Source organism: Chiroxiphia lanceolata, chromosome 1, assembly GCF_009829145.1.
Source record: "Chiroxiphia lanceolata isolate bChiLan1 chromosome 1, bChiLan1.pri, whole genome shotgun sequence".
NCBI lineage: Eukaryota > Metazoa > Chordata > Aves > Passeriformes > Pipridae > Chiroxiphia > Chiroxiphia lanceolata.
This window is the reverse complement of record NC_045637.1, coordinates 148,541,815-148,561,066: the sequence shown is the minus strand read 5'-3', so window position 1 is coordinate 148,561,066 and position 19,252 is coordinate 148,541,815. Positions and strand designations below refer to the sequence as shown.

General features: G+C 40.8%; 1 protein-coding gene and 1 long non-coding RNA gene across 6 annotated transcripts in view; both read left to right on the top strand.

Annotated features, from left to right (window-relative positions):
• The window catches only part of DPP6 (dipeptidyl peptidase like 6), a 550,202-nt gene that overhangs the window by 157,794 nt on the left and 373,156 nt on the right, over window positions 1-19,252 (top strand). The window lies entirely within an intron of this gene.
• Window positions 9,226-10,663, top strand: LOC116786455. 2 transcript variants are annotated; one of them, XR_004356941.1, is made up of 3 exons: window positions 9,226-9,365; window positions 9,523-9,608; window positions 10,554-10,663. It is a non-coding gene; the product is annotated as an uncharacterized LOC116786455 (long non-coding RNA). The 2 variants fall into 2 exon arrangements; XR_004356940.1 differs by lacking the exon at window positions 10,554-10,663 and having other exon boundaries at window positions 9,523-9,615.

Sequence of the window (19,252 nt, the reverse complement as noted above, 5' to 3'; positions counted from 1 at the left end):
TTTTATGGGATTATATACCTGCCTTTGAAAGCAAAGAAAAACACAGGGTCCACTTTTACAACTAAATCTATTGAAATTTTGTGTGAACTCATGAAGAGGTCTCTGCCTCCAGCTAGGTAACAGGAACCTAAGTTTTAATAGTTTTATGCAGGCTAAATATCTTTTCAAAGAATCTCCTGAAGAGGTAAACATTATTGCACTCAGTGTTTGTAAAAAAAAACCCCAAAAATAATCATAGTCAAACAGGTTATACAGGGCTGAATCCACTCTTTGCTCATATTTTTAAGATAGTTCTGTCAGGTTTATTCAGGAGTCCCTTGATTTTGCTGCATTTTAAACAAACTGTGTCAGATGTATATGATATTTCTCTGAGCATTTCTAGCTACCGCCCTGTAAGCGAAACACTTTTCCATTTCAAGAGGCAAGATTTTAAGAGGTCTGTCACTAGGAGGGCAGCAGCATCTATAGGCATTTATGTTGCAAATGGTCTGTGTGGGGAAATCCAATTCAGAGCAGTTCTTTTTCCCTTATTGTTGTAGAATTGTATGTTCTTTTTTTTTTTTGGCCAAAGCGCTTTAGTGTTTTCTGCACTGAGTCCCAGAGTCTTTTACAGACAGTACCTTTGCCTATCTCCATAACAAAGACAGATTGCAGAAGGAAAGCCTATGGATGAGAAGCTCTTGGAAGAATATCAGACAGTTTTCTGTTACAGGACCACTAAAGTGTATGAAAAATTATGTGAGTTGCAGATTCTGGTATCTAAAGAGAATTTAGTATCTCAATACATTCAAATAATTGAGAATACTGGCTGAGTTTTAACAGCCTTACTAGATATTTTTCTTTTTTAATACAAATGATCCTTAGGCCACAAGAGCAGTGCTGTTCATATGATAGAACTGCCCAGCTGTAATCACCCAAGTTCATCAAATCCTCTCTGTGACTCAGAAACAGGCAGAGCAAGAGTTCATTTCATCTAGGAACACACCTGGTGCCCTTCAATGACTCACTGCACTGTGGGGGTTCATTGTGGGTTTAACATGATTTGAAAGGGTTGAATAATAAAACACAAATTGTTTTAGAAACTCTACCTGGAGGAGCAAAACTACCCATTGCTACATGGCATTTGTCTAGTGAGAAGTCCGGGTTTGGTTCTCAGCCTTTTTCCAAACCCCATCTCTCATCATGAGGTCTTGGCTGCTGCTGCAGACCCAGGAGGCATCTCCTCTCTCTTGTCTTTTCTGAACACAGGAGACATAGGTGAGTGTAAAAATTACCCAAGAAGGGTTACCACAGGCAATACCAGGCAATTCCTGTTAGCTTCTGCCCCTCAGTACCCCTAATGCTGATTTTTCAAGCTCCCGGTGACTCAAGATGTTGACAGTGTAGGAGTGACAGTGCCTGGATTGTGAGGAGCTGTGTCCTTTACTGTGTTTGGCTCTGAGCACTTTTGAGAATTTGACCTATGGCACAGTCTTGTTTCATGCAGATACTTCTTCAAATCAAGCAATGAGAGGCATACGTGTGAAGGTGTTCAACGTAGCAAGACTGCTCTAAGGCAGCAAATTTTTTATCAATTATTCCAACACTGGCAGAGGAGAAGGGCCCTCTCCCTTTTTGGACAGTGCAGGAGGGGCACAACAGACGTTGCTTTCTGAAATGGGTGCTGAGGCAGAGTGGTGGTGGTGGTGCTATATCAGTGCAGTCAGAGGCAGAGGATGAAGATGACAGCTTCTCACAAGTGTAAAGAAGTGGTTTGGGTGTTCAAAACAGCCAAAGGTAAACTCCAGGTATTTCATCCCAGCAGCAGAGGGAAAGCATACTGCATGTGAGTAGTAAGTCACACAACATCATGGCTGGGGCATGTGACTGGGAGTTAGAAAGCTGGCTTCTGTTCTTGTATGGCATTTAATTTTTCAGAGACATTTAAATCCCTGTGTTGTATTGGGCAGATTTTTCCAGAAGATTTTGGTTATGCAATAAAAGCCATCTGATATTGTTTCTCCAGTGCTGTTAAGATGAAGTGTTCTTATTATATCCCATAATCTTACTTGAGCTTTCTGTTCTTGATGGTTTTTCTAAGCCCTGGGCCAAAGGCATTGTGATAGAAATTATTCACCCAACAAAATGTCCAAACTGTGAAGCACTAAAACTCTTTTCCTTTTTTTTTTTTCTACTTCTCAAGGCAGCAAAGATCAAGCAGTACAGCTTATACTGCTTGAAAGTGCTAATATGTGTTGAAGACTCAGGATTTTTATGGTTATTTGAGCTGGATTTTCACATGCCACCAAACACACAGTCGATCTAAATCAGTGCCTCCCCAGGGCCATGTCTGCCCAAGGGATGCACGTCCCTCATGCCAAAGCTCAGTGCAGGGCTCAGTGTGATGCTCTTGTGGAAGAGCTGTGGGTACCACAGTGTTGTGCCGGTGCAGTGCCAGTTTTCAGCTGCTGCTCGTTCATATTAGTCAGAACTAATTTATCTACTGATTACTCACACTGCTGTAAACCTTCAGTTGCTGATAGAGGTTGTTCAGGCCTCTTTAAATACCTCTATGTGGTATTACAATATACAGTATTACAATATACAATACCCATCACTATGTTGGGTACTCAAAACACAGCAACAGTGCTGGACTTAAACTTGCCAGCAAATCCCTCATTACTCAGGTTTCCTTGTGTGCCTTTTGTTAGTCTTTAATTAAATGACTGCATGTCACTGTGGTTGTGTTTGTTGTTTTGCACAGGATCCCTCTTCCCATGCTCACAGTGGTTTAATGAAAAGCTCTCCAACATTTCATTTTCCACTCATTGTTTAATGTATGGCCTTAGGCCTTAGTCTGTACTGTCTTCAGATCCTGCTTAATATTTGAATGCATCTCAAAAACTAGTGAATTTGTTTTCATGGGACAGCTGCTGAGCATGAGGAGGGGTTTATTCCCCCAAGCTGAGGAACATTTCTTAATGTATTCTGAATACCTTGATGCAGAGACAATTTTTATGAGAGTCTAAAACACAGATCTGTGACCTTGGCAACAGTGCTGACCCTCAGCATTTCTCAAACAGTATCAGAAGTCCCAGAGGTGAACATTTGTGAAGTAAGTAACACTGTAGTGCTCACTTAGCAAAATTCAGCTAAAATGTTTTGCCCAGCATCACAGAATCTGGTTGTATGAGAGACAGGGATATCATCTGTGTCTTCAGCATGTCTTGCTTAGTCATGAAACTGTCCTTCCTCCATTTTTCCAGCTCAGTGCTTCATTTGCTGCATGCTGCTGTTTTTCAGTCATGCATGTCACCATGGGCCCTACTAATTCCCTCACAAGGCCTTTGCACTAGAAATCCCTGTGTGCTCAAGGACAAGGATAAGGTTAGTTCTATATAGATCCCATATTATTCTGTACTTAGTGTTAAAGCAAGACTTGCAGGGAGATGTAATATCTTTTATTAGGGTAACTGGTCTTGTGGGTAGACAAACTTTCAAGTGCATGAGCCCTTCAGATTCCTCTTACATCAGATAACTTCCTCCTACAAACCACATCTCTTTTATGTCCTCAGATCACTGAGTCTACAGAAGCAGCCCCGTCTTAGAAAAATGAGTAGGAAAACAAAAGGTGGCATAACATGGCAGCAAATGGAATCCCCAGTTATTCATCAGTAGATTAAATGTGGGAGAGTGTGACTGTTAACAGAGTAACTGAGAATAATGTTGTTCTCATGATCTCTAAGAATCAGATATTGGGGGGAAATATCTCTGCAGTGTCACAGCTGTCAAGACACTGGAAATATGTAAAGATTTGGGAATGCTGAATTCTTTTCCGATAGCAAAGGGCATATTTGGTAATTTCTACCTGACTCATTAGAAAATCACATCAACAGCTCTGGCACATTTCCACTATCTGTTCCCCTTTTGTATGCATCTGACTATCTTTTGTAACGTGCATTAACAACAAATTATTTTGGTAGAACTTACCTTTCTGTTGGTATTCATACAGTTCCTGACACACAAGGGATGTGATTCGTGCTGGAGTAATTAGGTAAACTTAACTGAGCTGTTTTATAAATGAACTGATTTTCTTCTAAACTCTCCAGTTTCAGTTTACATGAAACTGGCAAAGGTTGTCTTGACTTAAGGGGCAGTTCTGACAATGGCAATTTAATTTAGGCTAAATTAAAACAGAAGAAGGAAGTTGTAGCAATCTGTCCAGATGGATGAAATCACCTTTCAGAAAGTCTCCTAATCACTAAGACATAGGATTTTATAGGGCTGCTTTGTGGAAGTCTTACCACCTTGCAAAAATAATTAAACAGTCGTAGGAGCAAAGTTTAAACCCAGGTGTTTGATTTCTCAATAGAGTGTTTTACACTCCATGATAGAGAATTCTCTGGCCTACGTAATCATTTAAGTATTCCATGCAAATCAGCTCACATGGAAAAGAGTGACAGTATCCTCTCCAATCATATTTCCAAAATCTTTAGTCTGGGATACACAAGGATGAATTTCCAGGAGGTCCAGCACTGGACCAAAACCAACTAAGCTGAAAGAAAAAAACAAAACCAAAGTGCAATTATTTTTTCATGTTCTATCTTGTTCTCATGCATGTTATTCTGAAATATTGTATTATTCTAGTTGTTACTTCGCCTAGTTTATCTCTACTGAAGCTATTCAAGAGCTGTTTATCTTCTTGTATCTTCAGTGTTTTTATTCCTGAGAAAGCATAGTTGAAACCTGTCTCTTGTTCATCTTCCTGCTCTGTGGGATGCCACATCTGAGTTAACTTCAGGCAGAACTTCAGGCCTGATGTAACATACTTAGAGGATTTTCCTATTTTTAAAAAGACAGAGCATCCTTAGGGTTTTATAACATTTCCTGGATGAGTCAATAGGAAGAAATGTTCATCACTGCTTAATGGAAAACAGGAGTCCTCCTGCTAAGAGAGAAATGCAGCACCACAGGATTTTTTATTTTATTGCTTTATATTGCAGAAGATCTGCTTCCAAATTCTCTGAGGCTGGAGAAACTTCAGGTGCCTGGAAAATAGAAATATTCCTTGTCTTGAGTGGTTCAAAGGACTAAATTTGAAAAGGAACATAAAAAGAAACAAATAGAGGTTTATGAATGAATGCAGAAGAAATTATTTGTGTGTGTGCTCTGAGGACATAAATATCTTTTGTGAGAGAGGTTTGCACAGAATTTGCCACAAAGAGGAAAACAAGCTTAAAGTGTAGTCTATTTGCAAGAAAGCTTAGTAAGGGTGATATTTCTGGGACTGTTAAGAATTCTTTCTGTAAGGAAAGTTCAGTTTCAGTTTCAGTTTGTAGCCCAAAAGTATTTAGTAGTTTGCATTCAGGAGCAATAAAATATGAATTTAAGATCAAAAAATGGTATTTGGTGCTATGTCCTATGCTAAAAGGAGTAGTTCTGAACTATTTGGAGAAATAGAGTAGATCTGTTCAGTGTTTTCCGTAATTATGTTGAGTTCATCTGATCCCCTGGTCACAAGATTCTGCTGCACTAGAACTGTGGTTTTAGGTGCGAGTAAATCAGTAAAGAACTTGTAGTCCTGAGAGCACCAGACAATTTTCAGTATTCCCAAATCACCCTGAGCTCCTGTGTTGGAAGGAGTTTGCTGCATTGCTGGAAAAGTGCTGGCATATTTAATGCAAGCAAGGGCAGCTTGCACACCTGATGTATGCAATGTATGCTTTACCAATACACCTGGTAAAGCAGAAATCACAGAGTTTAGGCACATGAGCTGTTAAGTGGCAGCTCTCAGGCAGTAAGTGCCCAGTGAAGGCTAAACTAATCCAAATTACTTTGCATTTGCCATGGGCTAAGAGTATGCACAAAGAAGGTTATTGCACATCAGCTGCCAAATGATGGTTTTATTGCTTGCTGTATCTTGCCTGTTTGCACCTGAGCCCCAAGGAACAATCTATCCTTTGGAGACAGCCTGTTTGTGCCTCTTCCAGTGGAGTCTTGATCTGTGAGGGGCACTATGACAGTGTAGTGATGGACTGGTGAGTGTGGGTGAGAGGGATCTGCTGTGCTGCCTCCAATCTTAGACTAAACTTGTGATCTTCACCTGAATTTTTAGTACATAAAGTATCCTAGCTATCCTAGCTATCTCATTCTGTGCTTCCAAACTATTGATGAAATATTGGTTTAGTATTCCGTACCTAATAATGTGTATTTCTCTTCTTCTCTGAGACTGGTAGCAGCCTCTCATCTCCTCTGCAGATAACCAGCTTGTACTCTCTCTACCCCTTCCCCCCAAAAATGTCTGGGTACCCCTGTGCTGATTATATCTGCAAGATCTCTCCTTCACCCAAAACTCATAAGGATACTTTCCTGGTGTGTCATGTCAGTCTAGACTGGAGTGCAGTAACTTAAGAAATGGTGCACTTAATACAGATGTGTTTGGCTACTCTAGAAGGTTAAATTAATTGCAATCATCTAATCTGTTGTGGTCCTTCTGGTAGCTCACAGGTCAGATGTTGTACATGGAACACATTTGTCATCCATCCATCCATCCATCCATCCATCCATCCATCCATCCATCCATCCATCTCTTTTAGCCTAGTGAAGACCACAGGAAGGTTCTTGCTCAGGAAAAGTTGCACACCCTTTGCTTATGGAGTAAGGGGAGCTGCTGCTGCCAGAGCTGTGTGGCAGATGCTGATGGAGCCAGAGCTCCATCCAGACATTATGCAACAATGCAAGGAGTGTTGGTGCTGGTTGTGGCTGGAATGCATCTTCAAAGCTGCAAAGTTTTACATGAGATTAAATTGTTCTGGAGTTGTCTGACTGACACCTTCCTTCTGCAGGTCATGAGCTTCCATGAGTTATGCCAGCTCTGAGCCAAGGAACTGTTTGAGATAGAGTGTAATCATGTTCTGAGCATGCCCTGGTGACAGAGAATCCATCAAGGTGTTTAAGTCATGCAGTCATTAATGACTTTGCTATGTGCCTCATTTTTCACCTGGTTTTGCCTGAATTTGCCTGGCTTCAGATTTCAAACACTGATCTCTACTGGGAGACTGAAAACCTTTCTATCATTCCATATATTTGGTAGGGGAAGAAACTTGTGCATTATTCATGTGGGTTTGTGCTAACATCACTTCCTTTTTTTAACTTCTTTCCCTACATATAACATTTAATGTCAGAAAAAAACTTCCTCGATTTGCTCCTGCAAAGGTTTGGAAAAGAATTGCTTCAACTGTGGAGGTAGAGCTGCAACTCCTGTAGGTGTAGACATGTCTACTAAAAGGTTATTTTGACTAGGTGCCATTAGGAGTTTAGTCCTGGCAGCACAAATCTCACTGTGGGCTCCTTGTGGCTGCCAGAGACAAGAAGTTCGTGTTTGCATGGCTGACCTTGCTGAACTTGCTGCTGGAACTTAACTGCTCCAGGGACCTGAACTTGCTAAAACAAAGCAAGTGTGGGCTGCAGTCTCCTATCACTGGGTATGAAGATATACTGCGTTTCTTAATTTATTTCTCCCTGATCCATATCTCTTGTCATGAAATTCAAATTACTTCTTACCACTTAGGAGTCAGCAAATTGCCTGTTTATTGTCTATGGGACTGATCAGAATGGAAATTCTGTGGAATGATATTGCAGAATTTTGAGTAAACAAGCTCACTTTTAGTAGTGTTTGTCATATTTTAAACAGAATACAAAGATTTAGGATGTGCTGCTCTTTATTGATAAAACATATTACAAATAATAAGAATAATTAACTTGAACATAGAGTCTGATTATGGGAAAGAACTGAGCTCTGCAGGGCTTTGGCATTTAAATATCTCTGTGGAACTGGCCTAGAATCTTGCACCTTGGCCACATAAACGATGGATTTGTGGCTTCTGCATGCAGACCCCAAATGAAATTCAGAATAAAAGAAAGAAAATGGAGGAAAAGAATTTCTCTTGCCTGAAATATGCTATAGGCATGTGATGAAACAGAACAACCTATTGAGAGAAATAGCAGAAATAAAAATACAATAATGGTAGAAAAAGGACCAAGAGAATAGTCTTGGAATATGTGCAGAAAAAATTTTGACAGGAACCACTACTGATGCAGAGAGAGATATTAATTCCTCCTTCCTGTTGAGGGGGTAATAGGGTAGATGGTAAAGTAACTTGGATAACTTTGGGTGTGGTGAAATTGAAATTCAAAATGCTGGAAGAGCTGATTTGAAGAGATCTGGTGCTTCAACAGATACATTTCTAAGTCCTCAGCACTGCAGGTAATGCTGGTTTTCCTGGTGTACTTAGGTCTGATTTTTAAACAGGCACTTCACAGGATGACCCTAATGTTACTCCACCAGGAAAGATGTTTTTTTCATCTGAAGTTCTTAACACAGCTAAAGCAATGAGGAGAGAGATGAGACCAAGAAGGTTATCTCTTATCCTTCCAGAATGGGTTTTGCTGCATAATAATACATTCTTGTGTTTGTCCAGTTTGACTTTAAATTATTCAAACTATGGGCATCCCTGAAGTAACCTGTTTCATAACTTGAATCTCAATGAGCCCCTCATTTCACAGAACAAACCCTGCTGAATGCCTCTGGGAGCTGCATGTGCTGATTTGGGATGGGATATGGGCCATGGAATATAAATTGTTCATGGCCAGCCGCAGGGCTTGAGAATGACCCTGTGATCTAAGCTGTAGATCTCAGCTTAAAACAAACCAGCTGGCCGTGTGTGCACTTATCTCTCTCTGTAGATGTTTTGAAGTGCCATCCTGTGAGGGCCATGGTGGGTATTGGTTTCAGTGGAGCCTGGGTTATAGCTGCTGTGTTGAGACACCACTAATGGGATGACATGTGATCTGTGATTTGGCATTACTTTGCCATTCCTCTCCACTGCCAGTTTCCAGATCAATGTAGAGAGTAGTGAACCCCTTCCTTTTAAGAAACAAAGTCAATGGAAATCCCCAAAAAAGCATTGGAGTGAACATCAATCAACTGTTGGTAGCAGGTAAGCAGGGCTTGTTTTTCAGCTTAAGCTGTGCATGCCTGTTTTGCCATTTGGAACAGTCCTGTACAGCTTTCTTTCCCTCCTGGGAGCGAACATTGTACTTTTCTGCTCCCGTGTTGCTGCTGGGAAGGTGCACAGGATATGGAGGCACTTGAAAGATTCCCATCATGGTTCCTGTTGCATCACAGGAGCAGGTAGTGTGTCATCTGGCAGGTCATGCATGTGCCATTCTGTGTTATGTGTCATGAACATGTAGACTGAGAGGAGCATTCAGAGCAATGCACGGTCTAACTCCTCTATTGCTGCTGCCTCCCAGGCTCTTCCTGGCACAGCACAGCAGGAGAAAACATGAGCTGAGCAGTGCACTGTCATGGAGAAATGGAGCAGGTAAGTATTGAAAAGGAAGACGTGCGTCATTAATACTGTCAATTCCCAGCATCTATAAACTCAAGCCTCCACAATTTAAGGTTTGATTGAGGTAATCAGGAGATTAAATGATTTGAAGTCCCTTAAGTCCTTTTATGCTTTGCTTCTATAATTTCAGGTGTTAAGGTTCTGAAAGAAAGCTGGAGTCACCAAATAAATTCTGGTACTAAAACACAGAAGAATGCATACTGGATCACACAAAAGGTCAAAATATTTCCTGCTGTCATCTCTTTGACAATTGTCAATAGCAGTTACCTAGAGAAAGAATATTAGTCCAGTGTAAACAGATTGTGTAGCTCCCCCCACGTGTGGCCAGGGATGGTTCTGTGCCCAAGGCCATGCCACTGGATTTTTCACACAAACACGTATAAAATTCTGGCATACACAGAATCCTGGGGCAATGAGCTTCACAGTTTAACTGTCTGCTGTTGGGAAGGGAAAGGAAAGAAAGAAAGAAAGAAAGAGGTCTTTTGTAAGAAGAGGCTAAAGTAATAAAAGCATTGCTGTTTTCCTACACATTTGAGCCCTGATGTGACCCTTCACTTCTTGCCCTACCCCTGCAGTGAAGCCAACAGTTCTGTGTTTCCGTAAAGGATCTGACCAGCCCCCATCTCCTTTCTTTCTGATAACCAGTAGGGTAGCCCCTTTTTTTTGGGACACAGTGAGTGGAATAGTTTCCCTCATGTCCTAATTCAGTATATCAAGGAACAGGGCTCCCCTCTGCAGTCTAAATTACTGCCTAGAAAACAGAAACTGGGACAGAGGATGACCTTGTGTCTGGCCAGAGCAATGCAGGGGTGCAATGCCAAAAATTTGCCAAGCTACTCTAAGTGGGAAATGTATTATAATTTACCAGTGAGATGAAAACCTCATTCAGTTTCCCAAAATGGGGGTGACTAGTGAAGATCTGGATATTCTGGAGGTTTCTGGATTGCATTAGCAGTGTGTAGGAAATACATGGCAGGAGGAGGAGACATGGGGAGGGTAGATGAAATTACCATGAAGTTAATGTGCTGCTTCCCAGGAAGGTGTGTGGGAGCCCAGCTTTGCTGTGTTTTTGCCTTCATGCTGTGAGTTTGTGCTGGAGTGGAGAGAGAAGGCACCAGTCTCTCCTAAGCAGTGTGACTCAGACTTGACTTTGATTTTCAGTGTTCAGGTAAGAATTGTGTAAAATTCATGACTTTCAAGCTGCTATAGAATTTCTCCAAATTTCCAGGAAAATAGGTGAAGATAAAAGAGAGGGAAGACAAACTGAGAAAGTGAATAAGGGACAGTGCACAAAAAAAGGAGGAAAGAATAGATGTGTGTCGGTGCTTTTCATCCAAGTGGCTTTGCCACCAGGCTGGCACACTCCTGCATTGTAATGCACTTTTCAAGCTATGGGGTGGTTTGAAGCCACGTCTGGTATCAGAGACTGGAGTGAAAGTATAAAGCTGTCTGCCTTCTGCCCTGGAGTTCACTCCTTGCCTTGGCTGTAAGCCACTAAACCACAATTAAAATAGCACGGACAGGATGTGTCACTGAAATGAAGATCACAGTGTTCCCTCAAACCCTCTGGTTGTGCCCTCTGGAGGCCCTGCAACAGAAGGTAAGCCCTGTGTATGGCTTGCATCCCTTGGGCACTGGTGTACAGGTAAAAGGCTTTACAAGCACAGCTAGAAATTTATGGCAAGAGCAGATGAGGAGACAAAAACAAGAATATAAAGCAAGTGACAGAACTGGAGACAAGACAATAACAAGTAAATTGCCTCTTCGTTTTTCTCCCTCATTTTCCAGCACTTTGGTCCTAAGAACAGGCTCAGCGTTGTCAGCAATAAAGCAATGTTCTCTGTGTCTCCAAGCTATTCAGCATGTCTTCAGTAAATCAGCAATTTGATGATCATTGCAACAGCAGAAACCTCCTTTGCATTGGCACTGCCATGTGGATTACATGAGCTGATGGAGCTGTGCTGTGTGGTCTCAGACTGCAAATTCAGGGCCGAAGCCACTGTCTGCATTGTCTATTTTAGCTGTTTTTCTCTACAGTTTCAGTCCTGATTGTTAGGAGAGTGGTGCCACACGTAAAGATTTTGGAGAATCCTTGTTTTTTGAGTTTCCTCCTGATGTTTCATCATCCTCAGGGCATCTGAGAGTGGCATAGCCCATCTCCCTGGTTAGTAAGACGGTTTATCCTCCAGCTATGGAATCTTTCTGTAGAAATCTGTGTTGAACTCAATTTTCTAAGCTTACAGTGATGGCAGGGTGCTCTGGCTTCTCCCACTGCTCCAGGTGCTGGTTGTGCCCCACATTTGCTAGTTTTATGGCACCTATTAACTGATGACACCTCTTCAGCTCTGCAGTAGATCTGAGCCTCTTAAGTGTCACATTGACCTATTTTGAGTCTGTGCCCACATCAGCCTTAAGCTTGCATCAGTCATGCCCTCACCCCAGAGACACACCTGACCCTCATATGCCCTACTGCAGCTGCTGGAGGTCAGATTGCACATCCTGCCTCCCTGGCTTGGAGACAAGAGCTCCAGTCACTCTTCACGGGGCTCTTGGCTCAGCAGAAGAGCAGAAGACCATGTTCTCACTAGATACTGTCTTAAGCATGTACTTAAACCTGAGCACATGTAAGCCCTTTGCTGAGTCAAGGTAAGTGAGAGCAAACTCCAGTTCCATGAATAGCAATGAAAGCCAGAAGAGATTTTTAAGGGCACCATCAACTTGAAAATCCCACTCTGCCTGAAAATTGTGTCTATTCTAATTAGCGGTAGCACTGTGATTGAGAGAAAGTAGCAAGGCATAAAATGTCTCTCCTCCTAGGTTGATAATTGTTCTCTTGATTGTGCTTTGAGCTCTGTTTTTCTTACTACTTTATTTGTTTTTTCATACCTGCTTTGCCCTCACCTCATGCATTAGCAGAAATCATAGAATCAAAGAGTTGTTAAGGTTGGAAAAGACCTCCAAGATCATCAGGTCTGACTATTAATCCAGCATTACCATGTTCACCACTAAACCATGTCCCCAAGTGCCATATCCACGTGATTTTTTTTTAACCCTTCTAGGAATGGTGATTCCACCACTTCCCTAGGCAGCCTGTTCCAGTGCTTGAACACCCTTTCAGTGAAGAAATTTTTCCTGGTATACAATCTAAGCCTCCCCTGGTGCAACTTCAGGCTGTTTGTTGGCCTTGTTCTTGCATGTGGCACACTCCTTGCCTTTGGCTGTGCAGGAGGACACACGTCCAGAGCAGCTCCAAGAGGACTCACACTGCTCTTGCAGAGTTGGGTCTCTGCAGGTGTCCTGCTTTCCCAGTGAATCCTCTGAGGGAAGGGGAGCAGCCTTGCTGACTTGGAAGGAGCAAGGCCTGGGGAGCAAGCAGGCAGCCTCCATTGCTGAGCAATAGCACCTTTCTCTCCCTAGCCCATCCACTGGATGAGGGTTAAGGGTATTTTTCATTTTTTGGGTCTCTCATGGCAAAGGCAGGGAACTGAAAAAATGGAATTAACTGACAGGTCTGGTGCTGGAAGAAGAGGGTGAGTTCTGGGGCAGGGTAAAACTTGTCTTTCATCCTTTTACCAGGGCTATTTCTTGCTTCCCTGCTGTGTGTCATCATGTGGCCCCACAGACATTTGTGTAATGAGAGCAATAGAAATGTTCTCAGTTAAGTGTTTTTTCCCCCGTTTCCAGTCTTTCAGCTATTGTCCAGTCCCAGCTGACTGCTCTCTGGGTCACCTCCAGCCTGTATTCAAGATTTGTCTGCAATTTGGCACCCAACTCTTCTTCCACGGTGTAGCTCCCAACCTGGGACGGTCAGGTTGGGCTGCGGAGCCACTAGGCAGCATTTCTACCTGCCTTTCTACCTGCCCCTCCAGATGTGTGTCAGCATGGCAAGCTTTGTGCCAGGCCTTGATGCTACCTAACAGTCTGCAGGGAAAAAAACCAAACAAACCAACTATTGAAAATTCTGGTAACTCCTCAGTTTTGGAAGAGAAACACAGTGCGTGCACCTGGAAGCTCTGGGCAGAGTTGCCAGTGCATCCATGAACTCTGGCAACTGCTCTAAAAATCCAGTGTCCTGCTGATCTCTGCCCCTCAAGTGCTGTTTTGTGTTTGGTGACTGCTTGGATTTTGGTTTATAGCAATCATAAAGGTATCTGTGCTACAACCACATAAATCACAGCAGAGTGGGAGAGGAGCATACACTCTTTATACGGTTCAGACAGGAGCAGAGTTGTGTGCTGACATGATACCTGTTTGAGAAAATAATTAATCAAATGGCTTTAAACATAGCTGTTGAATAGGAAGTCTGAAAAAAGGCTTTTGCTAAAGATCATGTACATATCTGGATTTCACAACTTTCCCATTGTCCGTGGAAGGCTGTGATTTCTGACTGTACAAAAGTGATAATTTTAGGACCCAGATTATGGCAATCATTTATGGTGTCCATGTTTATTTTTTTTACCAGCATTGCCTGATGTCATGGTGATTTCAAAGTTGCAATGCCCCTTGTGTAAAATGTGTATCTCAGCTCTGCAGGTGTGGGGCCAGAGATGGGCTTAAGGATGTTCTTTAGCCCGACTGGCTGAGACATCTGCTCTTGCAGTGGTAGAAGGATGAGGCTGGACAACAATTCTGTAGCACTGTGTGATCAATCTGGGAAGAGTGGTTGTTTTCAGAGAAGAGAAAAAGGGTGAATACAGTATGAGTTTTTTATGTACCTAATGCACAGGGTAGGTAGCATGAAGATTTCTATGAAACAGAAGAAAAAAAGTAAGCATTTTTATTAACACCTTAAGAGGAAATAAAATCCAAAACATGTCACTGAATGGATTTTTAGTTGTATTTTTCATTGCAATCTGTGTGCAAATAGGCAAACCCCTGAATGCTTATATATGCATGGCACTAATGGCATTTAGTCACCAGAGGGCAGGGTTTGCTGAGCAGAAATTCTTTCTGCTAAGAGAAATAAGGCTCAGAAAAGAGCTTCAGAGCCCCATTGTCAATGCTTTAATACTCTACACTACCAACACTCTGTTATACTCCCTCCCTGCTCCCCTGATTTAATAATCTGTTCTCAATTTCAGGTTTCTTATTTAAATCTGCTTGGATAAAATTTACAGTTCTTTCTGGCTTTCCACCTACAACATATCACTAACTTTGATTCAGTTAAGCTACTTGGGATGTATTTATGAGCTTTGTAGGTTCAGGACTATATAACTTTGAAAATCATTGTGGGTCATATTCTGTCTTTTGGGAAATGTTAAAAAAGTGACAGAGTTCAATGAAGTAAAATTGCAATATAGAAAGAGTCAAGGAGAATTTTTTTCTGAGCTGAGGTCAGGAAAAAGGCAAAAGCTCTTGCAGGAAGGAGTTTCAATTACAGTGAACAAGAATAAATTCTGGAGTTTCTTGTCCTAGTACAGTAATATGCACCAGACAAAAAGGTTGGGGAGAATATTAAATATGATGGCAGTCTTTTACCTGAATCAGAAGTAAATGTATTTGAAGCTTTAAACCTTTCAAATTGAGTGTGCAAATTATTGATCTATTTATGTTATCTGATGTTGATATGTGATACATGTAAGCAACCTGCTAGTAGGAGAGTTTGTGGAGCTACATAAAAGCTCCAGTGTTTTCTTTCCTTTGTTAAAAATTAGATTAAATGTCACAGTGCAAGGGCTCATAGGCAGTGAATAAGAAAGCCAGTTCTTCTTAAAAATCCCATAAGGAAAAGCTGATTATATGTAGGGAGACTTAAATCTAAACCTGTTAACTTTAAAAATTTCCCTTTAGTGGAAATTTTCCTTCTCATACGTGGCTGAATTTTAATGAGGTTTACATGTAATAGGACATATGAAATGTGTGCAAGGTTCCTTAGAGGAAAATGTTACTGGGAAAAATAAGGAGTCACAGCAACAACCATGAAACTGTTGTTTGTCTATCTCTGAAATACTTGAGATAGTTTAATTTTGTTTTAGCCTAATTCAGCTTTCATTAAACTCTGTAGTGTCTGTTGTTGCTCAGTGTGTATTCTTGGATGAATTTTGTAATTTGTCAAGGCAGTTAAAGTCTGTATTAATCTGAGGAAGTGCTTCAAACATGCCTAATGCAGGGGGTATGAGAGAATTAGCTACTGCAGCTCTTTTAGTTTTTTGTCTTTTTCTGATGAGAGCTGCTCCACTGAGATGCCACTGATCTGCCTCAAATAAGTAGTAAGAAATGTGGGAATAGCCAGATCCTTGGAGGCGAATGAATATTTTGGAATAGTCACATCCTCAGGGGGGAATGAATATGTGGTCTAAGAGATCCTAATCCTTTTGAGGAGACCCTTTCGAGCACTAACAGATGTTCTGATATTGGGACCTGTAACCAACAACATTCTCTCACTTAACCTAATAATATAGAAGGGTTTGGGTAGGAAAGGGTTAATTGACTCATAATAATTAATTACTTCATTTGCTTCTTTAAAGAAAAGCCAAAAACTAAAAGAGGGACAGTGTGATGTCCAAGCAGAGAAGTGGTAAGTTGTAACACATGGTGACAATGTGGAGTGTCCCACCCTCTGCCCTGATGTGGTTTGTTGCTTTAGTGCTTGAGATAATCATTGGTGCATTTCATCTGTCAAATAGGGAGGGCTCCAATTTTCAAAAAAGAAATTGGCTCCAGTTTTCCAAATAGTCACCACCTGTTTTATAGGGAAGAAGAGACCAAGAGCATTGCCTGGGCTGGCCAGGGAAGATTGTGGTACTGGAAGGAATTAACTCCAAATTCCAGGCTAACACTTCTGACCATGGTCCATCTTCCCTTCCTGCAGTTTTTACCATTTATTATAGATAAAGGAAGTTTTAAATTTTTTTATCCATATCTGACTCTCACACAGGCCTGCTCTTGGCTTTGCTGTTCATACCTACAATCTTTCACAGGAATATAAGCAGGTAAAAGACAAGCTAAAAAAATATTATTTTTAAAATCAAACTTTGCTGGAAAGTTGATTTCAGAAGTTGTGGATTTGTTAGACATGTTCAGATTAATGTGCACTGCAGTGCAGTGAATATTAAAGGAACTGTCAAGAAGGAAAGTCTGTGTATGGGATAAATTAAGACTCTCTGGGGATTAAAAAGATGTAGGATTTTTATTAAGTAGCTAGCCTACTATTGAAAAATAATGAGTAGTTTCCATAGCAACCTCACTTTCACATGGAGCAGACATACCGTAGCAACATAAAAAAGAACAGTATCAAAGAAGGAATAAAACTGAGCTGTGCTATTTGGATTTTTAAAAATATTCTTCAGTCCCAAACTCTCTGTTTACAATGCAAAGATCATTAAATCAGAGGATTTTTTTTTTCCAGAGATTATAATTGTTATAACTTTCATCCAAATACTTGGTAAAAGGAAGCAAAGTGATAAACATTGCTGAAAAGAGAACTAGAAAAGATTATGGTTCTTTCCTGTCTGTAGCTTGAACAGAGCCAAGAGTATTTCAAGTTCTCAGCACCTTGTCGTGGCCTTGTATCCCTGGTTGAGTTTGGTATGACTGGGAGGATACCACTGTTATTTCCTGAATTCATGTCAACGTGTGTATGACAATGTGTGATACTCTCATGTTGCTCATCATCTGACCTGTGCAGAATATTTGTGAGAGAAGGTGGGGGCAAGTCAAACTTTTCTGACTTTAAGTTCCCAAAATTAAGGTTGGGTTCCTCTGAAGGTTGACTAAGGGTTGAGATTTCTTCAAGCAAGGCTGGATTCCTTAATAGTTTCACAGAGAAATCAAGTAGAAATGACATAATCTCAAAAGAGAAAGGCCAATCAACAGCTGACAACTTTGTCAGAGGTTTGCTGTGATTTTTTGCGTGTCAGTTTGAGTCCAGTGACTGCTGAAGGCCATGAACTTCAGGGAACTGAAGCTCAGGAAAGTTTCAGACACTTTAACAAGAGGATCTCTCACTGTGTGTTCTGCTCATTGTGTATTCAGTTCTCTAAGTGACCTGACCACTCAGTCGAGAAAAAAATTATTACTCTTTTTCATTTCTATCGTATCTTTTTTTGAGAAAAATTGCAAGGAGGTTTTTAAATGAAAATAAGGAAGAAATTATAAATATAAAAATACTAAGTCAGGACACAAGTAAAGAAAAAATCATTAGTAGTAATTGTTATAATAAATTAGAAGATTGAGTTTCTAGACCTTTGGTCAGAAGATATAAAGGTGATGACATCCCAAAGATATCAGGGTTTTCAACATGTGCAGCCTGGTTTGGCTATCATCTGGTCAATGACTGTATCACAGTATAATTGTATATGGAGAATCAAGAGCAAATGGACTTCTCAGTCCTGCACAACCTGGTTCTTGATCTACCATCTCAAACCTTGTGTAAGTCACCGATAAGAATACATGAAGTGATGGCAGAGCAAGTTTTCTGATTATATTATACTGACTTTTGTGTCAATGCTAAAGATAATGGAATGGACACGTGACAGCTGGGATCTGTTGGTAAGTTGAAAGAACACAAAACCCATATATTTCAGGAAAGTCACACATGACAACAAAAAAATATGAGTCATATTTTTAGGGTGAAGGAATTAATGTCTGTGGAAAAACAATCTTGGTGTCATTGAGGGATATCAAGCAAAGGACAAGCTCCCCTTAGATTAGTGTGTCCAAAAATGTTCACATGTATTTGACCTTTCAGTAAGAAGAAGGAAATTACAGTAGATTTTGACTGACCCTGAAGGGATTGTTAATTAAAAATCACATGAGTGACAAGTGTCCATGTTTCAAAAAGAGTGCTGAGAACAAGGAAGAGGATCCAGAGGTGTTCTGATGTTGCATAAGAGAAGGAAAAATATGCCTCACTGAGCTGAGTGAGTTTGAAATGTTTGTTTGTTGAAGTGAAAGTTCAGGGCTTTATTGTGTCTTTGATCTGCTTGAAAAAGAGGGAAATGGAGCAGAGCAAAAAAAACTGAAGGTAGGAAAATGTTTCCAAATGAGGCAAGTAGGCTTAGACTGCTGGTCAAAAAACTTACCAGGAGTTATTTGTGATGAGCTCCAACCTGGGAAATTTTTGAGTCAAGACTAATGAATGGTCTCATGCAAACAGAATTCGTGTTCAGAGAAGACCTGCAACCATCAGGATTTCTGGATAAATGACTGTAAACATCCTTTATAGTTGATGAATGTATTAATCTCTTTGATTTGGATGTGAAACTGTTACTGCACTACAGGGCTTGCTTCAGAACAGCTGCTTCAGGATTGTTGATACACATCTGTCTTGCTCCACCATCAGCTCTGGGAGGCAGCTTGTTCCCCTTTTACTCCAGGTATCATTCAATCAGCCCAACCTTGATTAACTCGGCTTACCTTACATTTGCCTCTGACTGCCGGGTCATAAAAGTGAAATTGTGCATAGTTACTGCAGAGAAACTGATATCTAGTAATTTCCTGTGCTCAAGTCCTTTAGAAATACCAGCAGGTAATACATCATAAGCTGTGTTCTTTTTCTTTCTGTCCCCAGCTTTCAGAAATAGAAAGGAACTATTAATTGCAAACAAGTGAAAAAGGCCATAAAGGTCATGAGATTTTGCTTTTGCAGCAAAAGTTCTTACAGATAGTGAAATGTGGTGAAGTCTGTCCTTTAAAATGTAGAGAGCAGCTTAGATTTTGAAGCATCACGTGCAGTTCCAGAAGGCTTGTATCCTTAAAATTTAAAATTTGCTTATGTGATTTCCTGAACTGTGCTATTTTTTAACATGGAAAAGTGCCATTTTCAAGTCAGAATGTTGCAAGTAATTTTCTTGATGATATATTGATTCTTTCTTCTTCCTTGTACAGAACTGTTCATGGGGTTTTAGTTTCATTAATAT